The 18340-nt window shown below is 38.3% G+C and overlaps 1 non-coding gene across 1 annotated transcript; it reads right to left on the reverse strand.

Moving 5' to 3' along the window:
• Positions 1–2396: 2396 nt before the first annotated feature.
• Positions 2397–2471, reverse strand: TRNAT-UGU (transfer RNA threonine (anticodon UGU)). The gene has a single exon. It is a non-coding gene; the product is annotated as a tRNA-Thr (tRNA).
• Positions 2472–18340: the final 15869 nt, after the last annotated feature.

The following is an 18340-nucleotide window of genomic DNA, read 5'->3' on the forward strand; positions in this document are numbered from 1 at the left end:
AATTCAAATACTTAGGAGTAATATTAACAAATGAAAATTATATTAAAGAGGAAATAAAAAGTAGGCTTAATTCAGGAAATGCATGTTACTTCTCTCTTCATAAACTTTTGTCTTCTCGTTTAATATCTAAGAAACTAAAAGTTAAAATATACAAAACAGTAATTTTGCCTGTAGTATTATATGGGTGTGAAACTTGGTCCCTTACATTGAAAGAGGAACATAAATTGAGAGTATTTGAAAATAAGATCCTTAGGAAAATATTTGGACCTAAAAGGGATGAGGAGACATGTGGGTGGAGAAGGTTAAATAATTTAGAACTACATAATTTGCATTCATGTCCAGATGTTATTAGAATAATTAAATCAAGAAGACTTAGGTGGGCAGGCCATGTGGCACGAATGGGAGAGGAAAGAGGAGTTCACAGGATTCTTGTTTGGAAACCTGATGGTAAGAGACCTGTAGGAAGGCCAAGACGAAGATGGAGAAACAACGTTGAGATAGACCTAAAGGAAATCGGTAGGGATGGAAAAGATAGGGACAGATGGAAGACCTGTGTTGCTGCAGCCATGAACCTTCGGGTTTAGGAAGGCTAGAGAGTTAGTTAGTTAGTTAGTTAGTTAGTTAGTTAAGTTCTGAATGGTTGTAAAAAAAAGTTTTTATATTAACGGTTTTTCAGCTTCGCAAATCTACCTCACACACACAGAGATAGAGGCTCTATTTATTACTTCAGCATGCCAAGCAGAATGCGATTCACAAGCCCCTCTTGATACAAAGCAGTGTTACGTAGACTATCCAAATTGCGTACAATGGCAATATTAGATTTTTGGGATAGCTATTATAAGCAATTTATATATAAGGTTTCGATCTCTATCTTAAAGACAACATTTATGCCTCTTGTAGCTTTCTTCTTTATTTTTCTTTATCTTGACATATTTGTAAAGAATGAGTTCAAATGTACATAGGGCTTACGTTTTTAATAATATTCACTGAAATTTAGCTCTTATGGATTAAAATACGAGTTATAATTTCGAACCAAGAAGAATGCATATTTGCAATATCAAAAATAAAATAATTTGCTTTCATCAAAGTCACAAATAGAATAAATACGAAAGTTAATTAAATTACAAATAGATAATTAGGTCCACCAGAAAAATATAACTTTTAAAATGAGCATTTCAGTTTTATGAAAGAAATATTTGATAAGAAAAACTAAACAGTTCTGAATCATTGATACGGTTCAGAGAATCATATCACATATTCATCAAGTGCAATAAATTGTTGACGTTGCATGTAAAGCATGGTATCTTAAATGAGCATATCCGATTGAAAATCAAACGAATTTGTACAGCTATTTATATCTATGTAGAAGAAAAGTATGTGCTTCTATGCTAGATCGCAGTTCACATCCAGGAACGAAAGTAAAATTTATTTCGAAACTGCCATCATGGGCACTGTTGCATGTAAACAATAATATCTAAAGTGAGAATCATAGAACTTCAGACCTTCTGTAAACAAAAGCACGTGTACCCTAACAGTGTTGCAAACTTATGAAAAAAAATAATCCACATAGCCTACAAGGTGTAAAAACATTTCCATTTGTCAACAGATGCGGAATAAGCAGTGTATCACTGATGACCTGTTGAAAGTTATTGAATGTATGTAAAAAAAATGTACATCTTGCCTGGTGGCCGACTTTCAGACTCATCACCGAAGTTCCCTGGCTCGAATCCCGGCATGGGTGTTATTTGTGAGTGTACCTTCATCAATTTCATCTGACGATCACTCATTCTCATCGTCGGGATTAGCCAAAAGTGGAAGAAAAGCAACGCTAAATTTAAAAAAATCAAATACAAAATTGACATCTTATCCCCCAGAAGTAAGACGGTTCCGTACCAAAGGATTAATTTTCTCTCATATTTTACTAAAAAAAAACCTTGCTAGAAGAATGTGACACACTGAGATAAATTACGTTTTGAAACCGGGGTCGCTTCATTAAATTTATTTGATGTTTGAAAGTGTTATGATTTATTATTATAGATAATGAAAGTAAGTTAATACATATGATTTGATTGACTAAATTAATAATTATTAATTAGATAAAATAATCAAACTAACTCATTTGATTTGATTGGTTTGCTTTATTTTATTTCCCCTCTTGTGCCTCTTATGGCTAATTTGCGAAGATGGGGATGAATGATGATGATATGATGCAATCGATGAATGGACATTCACAAACATTCATGCCCAGGCCACGATTCGAACCCGGGACCCCTGGCGTCGTAGCCCGATGTGCTAACCACTCCGTTTGGTTTGAGTTGCTGTTTTAAGTCCACTTTATGCACAGTAAGGCTAATCGGGACTGAACCTACAGTTTAAAGTGGGATCCGAACCACTTGTGCCTCCACCGGGTATCGAACCCGGGACCCCTTGATTACAAGGCAAGGACGCTACCACTGCGCCATGGTGGAGGCCCTACTAACCACTCCGTCACGGGGACGGCTAACTAATTTGGCATTCAAATATCACCTATCCCTCATCATCTCGTAACTAATGACAAATGTGCGTGTCACAGCGTGGTCGATCTACACCTCAATGCCACACATTCCAGTATCCTCCAGAATGTACTTCAACATATCTAAAGTTACTTCATCCAAAAACACACTCGTATGTCCTTTTCATCCCGTTCAAAAATGATGGATTATGCAGCAAAGACACCAAGGAAAACTAAAACGGCAACTTAGAGAAGCATAAAAGTGAGGAAAGAAGGCTGTAGAATACAGAAATATTTTGAGGCAGTCACATTTTATTGTACGCTACATATAAAATAAAATGCATATTTGCGGGTGAATTTTTAAATATTGTCACATTTTTCTTCTCTCTTGTTGAGAGGTGTTCATTTTAAATCAACCTCCCTCGCCCTACGGCCTGCCCTCCTTCACCCACAAAAGTATTCCGGAGTGTGAGGATGTCACCATCCGGATGGTGAACACCTCTGAATTATAGATATACTCCTTCGTCCCACCCCCTCCCCCATCCCGGAGGATCGTCACTGACAATGTGAAATCGCACTATCATATGCCGACATTCGACATACCACTTCCGTTTTCTGTACTTGACTTAGTGAGAAGTATTGAGGTTGGCAACAGTCTAATAACGGATTTCTTCCGCATCATGTAGTCCGTTCTATGAAAGTACGCCAATGGAAGAGAAACGTGTAAATTACATTGGATTATACATTTTAAAATATATTTTCATTAAAGGTTTCTATTTATAATAATAATACGTGATTATTATATAAATTACAATCGATCACGTGAACAGCAAGAAAATAGCGCCAATTTCGAACATGGCGACTTCCATGCGTGCAGGAAGGTCTCCCGTGTTTTCAGAGTAGTCATTCGGAAATACAGCCGTTTGAAAAGTGGCAAGAAGCAGGTTGTTCTTAACGTTTATGCGACGTTGTGTCGGTGCTATCCTGAGCAAGCAGTGAAGTTGGTGTCCAAGTGTAATTGTGTGTCTGCGTCTTTGTGTTTTCGGTGCTGTGAAAGAAAGGAAAACGACGGGTCAAGTCGTGAGTCCCGCGAAAAAAACACGTTGTTGCTCGTATAAACAAGTACACCGATTTTGAGATAAGCGCAATACAACGCGAGGTGCTTTCGTATTCTTTCAATCAAAGAGCCGTCCTGTGCACTGTGGGGAAGATGTTGATAGTGATGATTGATGACGATCTTTCCAATTTTAGCAGTCGGTGTTAAATCGCCTCTTGTGCCACGTTGAGTTCCTTTTTGGGAAGCAAATTTGACAGACCGTACTCTGACAGGATGATGTCTAGCGCCGAAAATGCCTGAAGTTCAAAAAGGAACTGCTGAATCAAGGTAAGAAAATACATTACTTGCATGAGACGTGCGTAAATAATGCACTTATCATCGCCTTCTTGTGCACGAGAAACCGAGAGAAAGATAAACAATCTCTTTTCATCCCCCGGCTTATCTTTGTTTAGCTTCTGCTAAAACTGGCGGTATATTTGTTGCACAAAGGAGAAAACAATACTCTACATGTCAACAATCTTGGGCAATAAAGGCTTGAATTTACTGAAACGAATCTCTCACTCTCTTGTATAACTTTGGCGCTGTCATACTGAGAGAGGAGGGGGAAGGGGGGATCTGTTAACCCAGTGTCAGATAAATGGGACTTTTGGCGTAGAAAAATATGTTCATTCTTGAACAAGAACACGTATTTAATCACTTGTAGAAAATTTATTATACTTCAATGTGTAGATTATCAGTTAAAATAAGAATACGTTTTTCCATGTTACGTAAAATTAAAGTTGCGAGCGAGCAGCATATGATGGCCGCACCATTCACGAACAGCTGGCGCGGAGTGATACGTTACTCGAAGTGATACGGTTGTTTACAGAGGGTCTGAAGGTTCGTGATTCTTACTGTACAGTAGATTCCACGTTGTACATGAAATAGAATATACGTGGCCATGCACAGTTTTACTCGCATTTGCATTGGCAACCTCTTCATTCTCCTCATTCTTTGTCGGTGGTACATATTCCTGGACTTTATGGGAATGATATACACTTTCTAACTCGTTCTCATCTTCGCTGTGGCCTAAATACTCTGGAACTTTCTGAGACACGTTGCAATTCAGTAACCGCCGTTTCACCGCCATCTTTGCTACTTACCATACGTGAAACAACTGGCATATACCATAACTTCCAACTCGTCTAGCTCTGTCATCTGTTGACGAAACGAAACACTTCGAGTACGATTCGACTCCATTTACGATGGACTACACGATGCAATTTGTAACTCCAAAGTGACCAAAATGTCACTTACGATGTTTTACACTCGAGCCCTTCATTTAAAAGTTGTAATTGAGAAAGTTAGAACACTTTTGAACATGGGTGTAACTTGAGGCCTAAGTTTGGGGGGGCAACATGGAAACGTTTTCCATTCCATAAAAATAGAGTCCAAAACTATTTTGCTAAATCACTTTTAAATTTACGAAATATGATAATTACTCTTGCTCCTCAGTACCAGGCTAAAATACCCTTAACGTTCATAACATGAATATTTTGTGGGCAAGCGGCCCCTTGCCGCCACCAAGTTACGCCTATGCTTTTGAAATGCGTCGGTTACACGTAACTCCGTCACTCACCCCCTTCATCTAACCTTTGAAGCCTGCCATCTAGCGCGACCGTAGAGAAACAAATCGAGATTGGGAAGCAAAGAGATTGAGTCCATCGATGATAGATGTCACCATTGTCTCAAGTGACGATTGCAATAGAATGTCGAAGTGCACTAATCAAACTAAAATCCCTGGTCTTATTTGAAGTTTTAAGCAGGCCCGTAGCCAGGCGGGGGCCATGGGGGCTGAGCCCCCCCCCCGGCACTGCTGTCAGCCTGTTTGACATTAGGAAAAATTATTTTGTATAATTCGTTTAAAGTGAAGAGTGAAAATGAAGACGGCTGATATTATTTTGCTCACAGCTTGATGAAGGATAAATGCACAGAATATGAACAGCAGCTATTACATTCGTTCATCTTGTTTATGAGCCGAAGTCTAAGTAGCTGCAAGTATTTAGAAGCAACCTATATTTAAGCTGTGTTTAGAAGATTCCCTAGACTTGAAAAAGGTCCTTCACAGGGGAGCTTCTTTGCCTGCACCTTCGCTGCCGCTGTTGCCACCTCTCGTGTAGACAGAAATCTGTGACCTTGACGTCATCATCCACATTTCTTCCACATCTGTGTCAAAGGTCAGCAGCTCCCATTCCAAGTTTCGGAAACGAAGGAGAGTTTTATTGCTTCGGCCGGGGGTGGAATGTATAGTAAGGAATGATGTCCGTAGCAGTCAATTAACACTTCAAAGGATGTTTTTGAAAATATAAAAAAAACGTACATCTTTTGTATATTTTAAAATTTTATATGAACTTAATCACCCCCGCCACCCAACATACACACATAATTTACATTTATTTAATACTGTTAAACTTTTGCAAAATGGACTTGATTTACAAAGTCCCCGATAACCCGTGAGCCGTCCCCTGGAGATCAATTCTAGTTGCGGGCCTGGATTTCTGTCCATTACATGTACAGATAGGCTAATCGGGACTGGACATGCATGTTAATTTAATCACCTTTTAAGAACAGTTAAGGTACATTGTCTTGTATACACTATGTCGCTTTATGTCGCTCTCTTTTCAAATTTTCCGAACTAGTGCACTTTCAAGCCATCTGCTAAGCATTGTCTGCGAGTAGCAGACGACTTTGCTTAACAACAGGTTTGGCATGTTTAACCCTACATTGCACGTGGGGAGGCTGTCAGGCCCACCACTTCTAGTTTTCGATTTTTCAACTGTGAAAATTTTTATAACAAATTGAAAATAAATTACATTGTTCCTAGGGTGTTCCCAATATTACGGTATTACTTTTGCTCACAAAAACGTAAATGTAGCGTACATAGGAGTCAAAATTCACTTGGTGGACGTATTTGGCACTCCCTTTGGATGCATCGTATTCGCACTCATGCGAGTGACAATGTACAATTGGTTGGTAATGATGGTAATTTTTGTAATCATTAAAATTATTATATAACTGCACCTACATAAACAAAAAAGAGCATTGATGAAAAATTATGTTTTTTGCGAGTTTTCATGAATGATGAAATATGTGTGTTACACTCGTCACTGGTCGGCAAATTGGGACTTTTTTTTCCTCCCTGGCAAATTTAAAGTGATTCTTATAGATTTCAAAGTCCTGATTCAGAATCTGAAAACAGTTTTCCTCCATCGCCCACCAGTTCTGAAATATTTTACTTTCAAAATTTACAAAATTTCCAATACATTCAGTGAGAGTCGAATTTGTCAAATAGATGGTACTGTACTAAAAATAGGAAAAAGAAGAAATGAATAAACGTTTTGGGCTTGAAACTCTAATTTTATAAACGGACACACCATACATGAGGGCATTAAATTTTAAACGCAAAACTTACATGTAAAATATCAAATATTTCATACAGTTAATAGCTTGAAAATTTACATATTCATACTTAATGGTCCAGATTAAATTTCTTCACATCTAGGTACATTAAGAGAACATAAAAGTGGCACAAAATGTAAGTTAAAAAAGTGTAACATTTTCACAATCTGCAGACATGCTTTATCCACACACGTAGGTTCGTAGAATGTTATTTTGTTGTCTTCTGTCTCTTGTATTGTTCCTTTGGGGTCTCACTCATAAGATTCCAACAGCAATCGGCTAACATGTTTCCATTCCATCTCCCACTGTATCGTTTTTGAACTTGGGCCACATCTTGGTGGAACCTCTCACCATGTTCGTCTTAAACTGCGCCCATATTTTCCGGGAAAAATCTAAATGGTAATTCAATAAATGCAGCTTCAGTGACATGTTGCATCCAAAACTGTAGTAAGAGGAAATCAGTTCTTCTTCCACTATTTCCACATAATTTTCACACCTTTTATTTCCCAGAAAGTTCTTGCACTCATTTTCAAAAGCATCCTATGCCCTTTTCTCAGTGTCATTCAAAACTTGTCTGAAATTGGGATCCTGAAATAGCTGTCTTACTTGTGGACCAATGAAGATACCTTCCTTTATTTTGGCATCACTTATGTATGGAAACTTTTCTTTTAGATAAAGAAACCTTTGTACCTGTTTATCCATTGCTTTCACAAACAGTTTCATCAGGCCGAGCTGGTAACAAAATTTTTGATTTCTCGACTAAAGCTGGCAGTGATACATTTTTCTCTCCTGGAATGTTTTTTTTCACGAAGTGGCCATTCTTTTACAGTATAATGTATGTCCTTTGCTCGGCTGTCCCACTCACAAATAAAACAGCAACATTTTGTGCGACCCCTTGTAACCCAGTCAGCAATGCAACAACTTTAATGTCCGCACATATGTTCCACTGATGTTGTTGGTAACATATTTTCTGCAACATTCGTTCAAGGTTTGCATACGTCTCTTTCATGTGAAATGCATAAGCCAGCGGTATTGATGGCAACTTGTTCGCATTATGAAGTAAAACAGCCTTCAAACTAACCTTTGATGAATCTATAGAAAGTCTCCATTGATCAGAGTCGAATTCGATCTCAAGTTCCTTCATCAATCCTCTAACACTGTTAGTATACACTAAGTCACCCTCCATTGAAAACCACTTTGCAATCGTTGATTCCCTCTTCCTGAAGTATGACACATTTACATCACTTTCCAAAAGGTTCCACTGTTGAAGCCTGGATCCAAGAAGTTGCGCCTTTGTTTTGGGTAAATCCAAGTCTCGAACTAGGTCGTTCAACTCAGCTTGAGTAATTAAGTGCGGGATGTTGGTCATGGGTGGATGAAACTCATCTTCTTCTTCTTCTCTCATTCCAAAAAATGCATCTCTTGCATCATATTCCAGTTCTAAATCCACGGTGTATTGTTCCGGAGGCTTTGGCACTGGCATTAAGTTATTGTGAGGGATAGGTCTGAGAGCAAATGGTATGTTCGGGTACTCTAATTTTCCTTTCAATTTGCTGGAGAAACCTTTAACGTTCACCATACAAAAATAACAGTCATCTAGATGATTACGCGGTTCACGCCACACCATTGCCACAGCAAATGACATTCCTTTATGGGTACCGTTCAACCAACCAACGAGAGTTCTCAAACAAGTACTGCAACATCTTTTGGGGGCCCATGCTTTATCTTGATCACCAACCTTGCAGCCAAAATAAAGCTCATAAGCCTTCCTCACAAGAGGAGTTAAAGGTTTCCTTTGAGATTTTAGTGTTAACTCGCCGCAAATGTAGAGAAGGTGTTCGGTTGGTTACGACACGTACGAGACATTTCAGAGAATTCACTTCACTTAATACTTTCACGGTAACGTAGAAAACAAAATTTACATATATTGAATATATAGAAGTATAAGAAAATAAGTCCAGTAAGAAGTAATGCATTTGCTCAACAAATACATGTTTACTGTTTTCTTTTAATAGCTTATACAGGATTCTAAGAGGAAATTGGATACTATATGAAATACTTGTCCTTATGAGAATCTCTGTAGACACTTCTTTAAAATTTAATACAATAGTTGTTCACTTATATACAGAGCCATCTTTGAAGCAGATTATAAAAGCCCGATATTTTGCTCGATGATGAGCTCATTATAACGAACCGAGAAATATCTTATCCCTCAAAATTGATGGGTGATGGAACAATTTGGCTATGAGATCTAGATTCAGCACCCTCGAAAACATAAGAAACTCCCATTTTCATTGCAAGGACGAATTCCATGCTGACCAGTGTAATTAGTCATTATTATTTATGGTATTTTTTGTAATTATCAAAATTAATTAATAACTGCACTTATACAAACAAAAAAGGAAGAAATCATTCAATAACAAAATGGTTTCTTCAATTTTAGTGATGAAAAAGGGTGGGCTCTGTTTGTGTCCCCCCTCCCCCTCAGGTAAGTAAGTTTCTCGTGTGGCACGGGTAAAATAGGACTAAAACAAAAGCGTTTACAACGTCATGCTGTTACAAGTGCTTGAAACACTTCCAGAAACGAATAGCATATAAAAGGAGCAGCTTTGTTCAGTACTCCTCGTACGTTGCTCTTTATGTCAATATATTTTGTTACATCCACAATAAAATGTAATATTCCGGGGGGGGGGGGGAGGAGTAGTTGGCACGTGGATAGAGGAAAGGGGGTCTGGTAACGGTTGAAGAGTTGAACCTTCTCCAATGGCCCACGTGAGAGGTTTACAAGTAACGGAAATAGGTACTTTAAGAAGTTACTTTATAACTAGAAACACAGTCCTTTCTTGGATTATTAAGATATTCAATATCAACTGTTCTTCTTGACGTAATGTGTAAACGTAAACGTTTTATTTGTTTAAAATATTTTTTATATTGATTAAAACACCGTTTAAACATTCAAAACATGTTTAAATCATTAAAAAAGGTTTCTTTAAATAAAAAAAATTGCAACCCTGCTTCGTGAACTTCACGCACAATCCTCACGCCAGAACTTGTGGAACGGCCAAAAGCCGTGCGACTTTCAGAACGCGCCCAGAGAGAACAAATCTCCTTTAGCTGCCTTACCGATGGTCATTCCACAGTACTTCGTTTACACAATTTTCCCGTAATTTTATAGCTTTCGTAATGTGGATATGAGATTAAATTAGTCTAGCTACAGCGTTTTGTGTTATATTTTGTTAGAACTGCATTACGATGCACTACTTCGTCTTTCTGGAGAAGTAAAATCTGTAGAGTAAAAGTGCGCTAGTTTCATGAATTTCCTGCTGACGAACGTTCAAGTTTGTTTATGACGCGGGATTTGACCTACAGTTTGGTCGCGAAGCGTGGTCTTACGAAGGAGACAAACGATGTTTCAGCACACTGCATCAAGCACCATCCCCGGGTGCGATACCCGGTGGAGGCAAATGTGGTTCGGATCCCACTTTAAACTGTAGGTCCAGTCCCAATTAGCCTTACTGTGCATAAAGTGGACTTAAAACACCAACTCAATCAATCAATCAAGAGCATAAAGCACAATCGCATGCCAGTGGGGAATGATAAAAGTTTTATAGCGACGTTGGCTCCCTCGTTTTTATGAATAAAGTAAGAGCACTGGATCTGTCAAAATGTTATAAGAAAGTAGTAGTATCCCAAGAAAGCCATATTCTCCGTAACGGCTATATTTTCTTTCAAACTTTCCGATAACTTCAATCATACAGTATAATAAACAATATATCCCGTAATCGACACTCCAAGGTCCTACTGACCCGACGGTATTATTTTCCCTTGCATTACGGAGTGGTTGGCAAAATGTCGTGGCTGGAGATATGAAATTGCATTTTACGAGTTAATGAAATGTTTACGAAATCTGTAAACACTTCAGGGAGCAAAGGTAAAAAATGTGCAAAAACTAAATGTCCAGAGACTTTCATATAATTTTATTTTTCATTAAAGAAAATAAATATATTCATAAATAAGATGCAACGGATAAGATGGGGTGTTAAAATGCAATCATACATCACTGTGTGCTTCACTTGTAGCACATGCCGACCTTCGAAGACAGGAGTCCCAGGTTCGAATCCTAGTCAGGGCATGGGTGTTCTTTGTGAGTGTCCCTTCATCAATTTCATCATCATCACTCAATGTCATCTTGCAATTAGCCAAAAGTGGCGGAAAAGCGAAGTAAAATAAACAAAATCAATTTTTAGCACACTTGCCATCTTTACGATACGAAACGTCGGTAGCTCTTCCATAAAATTAATTGCATTCATCATTGCCTAATTTAGGAAAGAAATATCATTTAATTTGAAACGAAATAGTACATAACCCTGCGTAACGTATGTCATGTCTTGTACGCTCAGAAATTCAAGCCGATGACAAAATGCACGCAGGGCAGGAGCATTCTGGGTAGGTAGCAAGAAGGCAGGAAATGTTAGTGTATGCTTCGCTATGTTACAGCGCCTTCAAGGGATAGTGTGAAAAATGGCAAGCTTCTGAGCTATCCGGCGGCTACACCCCATGATGATACCCGCTAGAGGAGCTGGTGTCGTTAGTAATGGACGGAGTTCGTATGCTTATAATGAAATCAAATGGATTTTTCGTAGCAAGGTCTGATTATTTTCCTTACGACATTTCTACGAACACGAACATTTCTGTGATGTGTCAGTTGCCGCGAAGATACTACAGGACATTCTGAACATCACGTATTGTTATTGTGATATTTAATAATAATGCGATAAAAAATATAGTTCGGTTTGTTTCTCGTAACTCTTAATGTGACTATTCCGACGAGAATTAAAATCGTGCATGCATTATGCAAGAATATTAATTAGTATTCCCGTAACCTTAAGTTTTAAAGAAATACACATTGACGTATTTGTATTATTTTAAAATATTTACTGTCGCTTTACTTCACTTTTACCTAATCGCGGCCAAGATGATGACATGATATTGAGAAAGGGAAACCTAAAAGGAGCATCCGTGAATAGGCCGAAACTCGAACCCGTGAACTTTGGTGGCGAGATTAAATGTCAACCACTTAACGCACGTATTTATAAAATGGAAGACTCCTAAGCTATAGTTTCCCCTTTCACGATTCTCAGTAAGTGATTAGAACCCAGGACCACTAGCGTCGTGGCGGCTGCGCTAACCACTCCGCCACCGAGGTCGGCCACAAAACCAGCATAAGAAAAAAAGGTTTGCACTTTTCACCCATGGCGTGTTGCCTAACTTGCCGCTTGCAAACCTCGCAGGTGACCAAGGTAGAAATTTACAGGTAAGCAGAAGTAAAAATGCATAGTCCTTAGGGAGCTTTCAGAACGAAGTGACAAGCCACAAGCGAGACGTGTCACTTGTAAACGAACCTTCAGAAATAAATTCAACCTTATCTACCGGAGTGACACAAGCTACACATATCGCTTGTCGCTAGCGTGTCATCTGGGTCATTCTCAATCTTGTCGCCCTATCTGCTGTGTATGCCCGTGTTTTTTTTCAGACTGCAGGGGAAATTACCTATTCCTGAGCGTGCAACTTGTGATCCTGTAGCTTGTCACTTCGGTTTTAATACCCCGTGTCGTGTCACTTGTCGCCTCGGTCTTAAAGTCCCTTATCTTAAAGGTCACATTGAATCCGGTTTCTACCGAACTTTTACACTCTTGTGACCGGCCGTCCTCCACTGATGAAAGCCGGCCACCGTAGCGGAGTGGTTAGCACATCGCGCTACGACGCAGAGGTCCAGGGTTCGAATCCCGGCCTGGTCATGGATGTTTTAACCCGCTATCGCTCGCGCCTTCATGTGTCAGGCGATAACTCGCGTGTTAGATTTTTTCTAACAACTTTTTTTTCAGTTATCACTTAATATTTGCAAAATATATTTTATCAAACATGTTTTATTAAACATTGAAATCATTTTACATTGTTACAGCGTTCTTCTTTATGAATATTTAAAACATTAATGCAAATAAGCACATTAAAATACAATTTATTATTGATATAAATTCAAATTCAAAATGTTTTATAATTGAGGATGTTTCTAATCAGATTCAGAGTCAACTTCTTTTGCAGCACATTCACGGCAAACATAAACAGTTGTTTCTGTATGTTCTTTACATATTGGGGAGGAACACTTACTACATGAATGATATGTGAATCGATTCTTTCTTTTGGGACAATAGGCACATCGGGACTTTTCCTCTGATTCAAGAGTTCTCTCCGTTTTCGGCAGACTTTCAATGCTTGCAATACTTTTTATTTTCTCCTTCATACGAGATACATTTGGAACTGACATCCGTCTCATCATATGTGGTTTTGTAAGCATCATACTAAGTTACGTAACAAATTTTCTACGAGCCAGCAAGTCGCCTGTATTTGTTTTGTAAATTATCTGAGCATTTATTACTCCAATGTTGAGAAGGCTGAAAAATATTGTGAGAGGCCAGCGATTGCTTATTCCTGAAACAGAATATTCAGATTTCAGACGATCTACAACATCCACTCCTCCTTTTGTGAGATTGTAGAAAGTAATCACTTCTGGCTTTTTTGCCTCTCCAGAGTCAGGATCAATGCCGTCGTCATTACGCATGGTGGAAATCATCATAACATTTCTTTTCTGTTTCTTCTTTGGCACATAAGAGCAGAGGAGACAATTATTAGATGGTTTCTCTCCAAACGCAAACATGCTGCTGTTTCCAAGCCTTTCCTTGACAGATAAAAATTCCGGTGGAATTTCTCTTTTATTCAATCGAAGAGTTCCTACTAGTGTCAACCTGTGGTTGGTGTACAGTTCATTAGCTAGAGGTATGGAGGTAAAATAATTGTCCATGGTCACATTCCTTCCGCTGTTGTCAATTCGACGTATTAATCGCAAGACCACGTTTTGTGCATCATTGGGAACTTGGTAAGGCCCAGATGGTTGTTTTCCTGCATAAATTTCCATATTTAGAGTGTAGAATGTTCTAGCATCACAGAGTGCATATATTTTTATGCCATATTTTGCAGGTTTATTTGCAATGTATTGTCTGAACTTGCATCGTCCTTTGAATGCTTCTAACATCTCATCAATGGTAGTGTAAGCACTTGGCCTGTAACTATTCATGCAGACACTAACAAAGTCATCGAATATTTCTCTAATTGGAGATAGGTTGTCTTCTTGCTTCCTTTGTGCTCGTGTAGTGATATCATCAAACCTAACACTTGGAGAAGAGTGTGAAATCTTCGATTGCTCATTGACGCGATGAAAAAGTCTGGTGCAGTTCCATCTGTGACCCACAACTCATCTGTATTTAGGTGCTGTGACTTCTTTACTCCAGCAAGATATAGTACTCCTAGGAATGCTGAAATTTCTTCAAAATCAGTTAGAGGGCAGTTCCGTGTATTACGTGAGTAGGAAGGTGCCATTTCCTTGAGATTTACGTTTGTGTATTGGACAATACGTGTGATTAGAGAATCCGGAAAGAACAGTTTCCAACAGTCTAGAATTGACTTCAAATTCTTGGCCCCACCTATCACACCTGGTAACTGTGTGACAATATTCTGTCTGGCGATTTTACTTGGTGGGGCTTTTTGCTTGAACTATATTGTTGAACCATCTTTGCCTCGATACGTATCACGATTTACATGTCTTGAAACTGTCACAGAATCATCAGAATCACTAACTGACTGTTCTGTCTCGGTATGCACTTCCTCATGTTCTGATGGACCGTCTGTATCGGTTTCCCAACCTGTGTCTTGAGGTCCAATGTCCACTTCATCTGCGTCTTCTTCTTCCAGCCACATCATGTACTGTTTAGTTTGTTTGTCAGACATTTTACTGCTTTCTCTTCAATAACACAATGCCAAAAACAACAATCATCAGATTGGAAGAACCAATGCACATTTCCACTACACTGTACACAGACGGAATAATAAATGAAAGCGGTATTTCCCAAAGGAAAACTGTTGTACAATCATTCGCTGGAAATGTGACGCGATAACTAGCATGTTAGGAAAAATCTAACAATGCACTCGGCTAGGATCAAAGCCGCTAGTACAGGGACGGCGACAGGGGTGGGCACGGGTGGGCATACGCCCACCCAAAAATTCCTGTGCCCACCCAATCAAATTCAATAAGTACATATAGTTGGGGATATATGAATGATTCAATACATAAGTGTATTCTGGTGTTCATAGCATGTATATTTAACTTGTGAATATTATCTATGCTACAAATATTCACATATTATCAACACATAAAAAGCCAATTTTGAAGGTGAAAGTAATTACTAGAGCTATTGAAACAAAAACTGTGATCAAATGAATACTTCCATGATTAAAAGCAGCTAGTAGACTTAGGAGGCTCAAAATTATGCAGGGTATGGTCAAGATTAGATCAGAATTTAAGGTGAACTTGAGGACTGTAGCTCCGGATCTCCACATACGTAAATATATCCCGGTTATGGTTAAAATAATCACCAAATAAACAGATGAAAATATCATCTTAGCGCTTCTTCCTCCAGCAACACAATAAATGATTTCGACCTTTTAATTATTATTATTATTAGAATAATTTAATCAAGAAGACTTAGATGGGCAGGCCATGTGACACGAGTGGCAGAGGAAATAATAGTTTACAGGGTTCTTGTTGGGAAACCTGATGTTAAGAGACCTGTAGAAAGAATAAAACGAGGATGGAGGGATAACGTTGAGATGGACCTAAAAGAAATCGGTAAGGATGGGAAAGATTGGATTAATCTTGCCCCGGATAGGGACAGATGGAAGGCCTGTGTTGCTACAGCCATGAACCTTCGAGTTTAAGTATGCTAGAGAGTATAATATAATTTTAATTAGCTCTGCATTGAAATTCCAGAAGTGTCCTTTTTTTATTTCATTACAATTTTTATATACCTATCATCTTCAAATATCAATATGGTATGCGAAATATCAACTTTATATTCGTTCTACTAATAAGAAGGAATCACAATAATCACTACAATACCAAAGTGAATAAATTTTAATAAACCAGTTATGTATGGAAAAAGCTACAGAATTATTAAATTGCTAATGAGTGGCTTATCATATTTAGAAATCCTCGTTCGTTACATAAATTTTGCCACATGAATTAGCAGAAAATGTTAACAGAATCTGTAGATGCAGCTGAAGTAAAGAAAAAAAAAAGTAATGTCACGAAGTACCCAGAAGACGATTTTGTTAGTTTGTTTTTAAGCCCACTTTTATGCTCAGATAGGCTAATCGGGACTAAATCTACAGTTTAAAGTGGAGTCCGAACCAGTGTGCATTGTGCTTCCACCAAAGGAGGGGGGGAGTCGAACACAGAACATCTTCATTATAATGCGACAGCGTTATGCCATTCGGGAAAAAAATATAAAGAAAGAACTCGCACCAAACGTGTCATTTTATCACCACAGAAGATACGTCCATTTTAAGAGGGTGATTGCCCTGGCACAAATATTTGAGACTTTCGGAAAACAATGTCATTGTTCACGGAATTATCTGCCTTGATCAAGTAATGAAACGCTGTGCAATTGAAACTCAACTTTCTAAGAGCTATGAACTAACAAAACTCCATTTTTGGAAGAGTAAGTTGTGGTTGATTTCTTTTATTTTAAATTATTTTTCTGCTAATTTTGATGACGACAACGATAAGGTTCAATGGTGATTAGATGAAAGTAACGAAGGGGCGAAAACAAACACATTCTGACACTCAAAATACAAGCCTCATAAATTATTACATTGACAGTGGTTCCAGGCACCAGGGAATCGTTGCCCTGAAAGAATAAAGTTTCCAGAGTATGCTGCACAGGATAGAGGTTGAAATTCTAGTGTGTTCGAAATGGTCACGCCATACAACCCAAGTCATCTATGAAAAATAGATGAATTATTACTGGTACGGTGATCAACTTCGATGAATTCCGTGTGTCCCTAAATCATTTTGTTACCTCAAAAAATATGTTCATGTAACCACACGTGTATTGCTTGCTTCTTCCGCATTAGTAACATGACAGTTCAGGAAACGAATAGCAACTTAGCTAATAATCTATTCAATTCTGAACAGAATTTTCAATCTTACTTGTTTATTACTCATGAGTGATATTTTGTCAAAATAGCCTTTCATTAGCCTAGGAATACTTCATGGACAATGATCAAAGAATTGGTTTTCTGTGTGTGTTTTAAATCGTTCCTAATAAGACGTTCATTTTAATCCAAACATGCAGTGGCGGCGATTAGGAGGAGCGGGAAGTGGGAGATGCAGTTCCCCCACCACATTTTGCCCCCGCACTATGGCCTCTTTATGCTACCAAGAAAACGTATATTGTCCTTGTCCCTCAAATGTTGGCACCCAATCGGCGCTACTACAGATAGATTTGTCAGTTGTACAAACCTTGTAAGCTAGGAAAAGTGACCCCCCAAGGAGTAAGAAAACTCTTTCAGTCAAAAACGCATACGATGAAAATTCTATGCTCAGAAACATGCATTTAAATTACGAGAGACTTCAGGATTGTCTACCATCGCACTTTATATTATTGTCCCCGAATACATAAAATCAAGTATGTGCCTCGTAATTACAACACAAGCTTAAACCTAATTCACATTTATTTCACTGTATTAACATGCATGAAAGAATGTGATTAGAATGTAGGGCTGCGCATGATTAAACACTTCCTTGAAATAATTGTGTCCATCAGAGACAAAGCGAAAGGAAATGGAACAAGATGTGAGAATAGATTAGAAAAGAATAAAGAGGAAAACAATAAATGGAAAGGGAAAAGAAGTAAGAGGATAATCGGGAATGTAAGAGAGAGGGGGGATACATACGTCTTACATACACATATATATACTATATGTGGTCTTACATTTATATTGCCCACCCTAATCTATCAATATGGAGCTTTTGCCCACCCAGTCAGAAATTTCTGGCGCCGCCCCTGCGCTAGTATAAGGTTTCGCTTTCAATTTCAATAACATTTGCTACAGTGTTGACAAGTAGAGACATGGAAGGAGGCATTTTAGCCTTAACGCATTGTTACCTCCAGTAACAATCTAGAAATAACAAAAGTTTTGCAATTGTTAGATTTTATCTAATAGCGCGAACGATCGCGGGTTAAGTGTCCATTCATCAATTTCATCATATCACTCATCCCCAGCTTTGAAAATTAGCCAAAAGTGGCACAAAAAGCGAAGTAAAATAAAGCAAATCAATCAATCAATCCACTGACAGACGTTCTGAGAATGTATAAAATCGTCAGTGTGCTTATATGACGAATGTTGTAAAATGGCCGACCAAATAACACATTGGAAATTTCTTCATTGAAAATGTTGTT

Source organism: Lepisma saccharinum, chromosome 2 (assembly GCF_977018435.1).
Source record: "Lepisma saccharinum chromosome 2, izLepSacc3.1, whole genome shotgun sequence".
Taxonomy (NCBI): Eukaryota; Metazoa; Arthropoda; class Insecta; order Zygentoma; family Lepismatidae; genus Lepisma; species Lepisma saccharinum.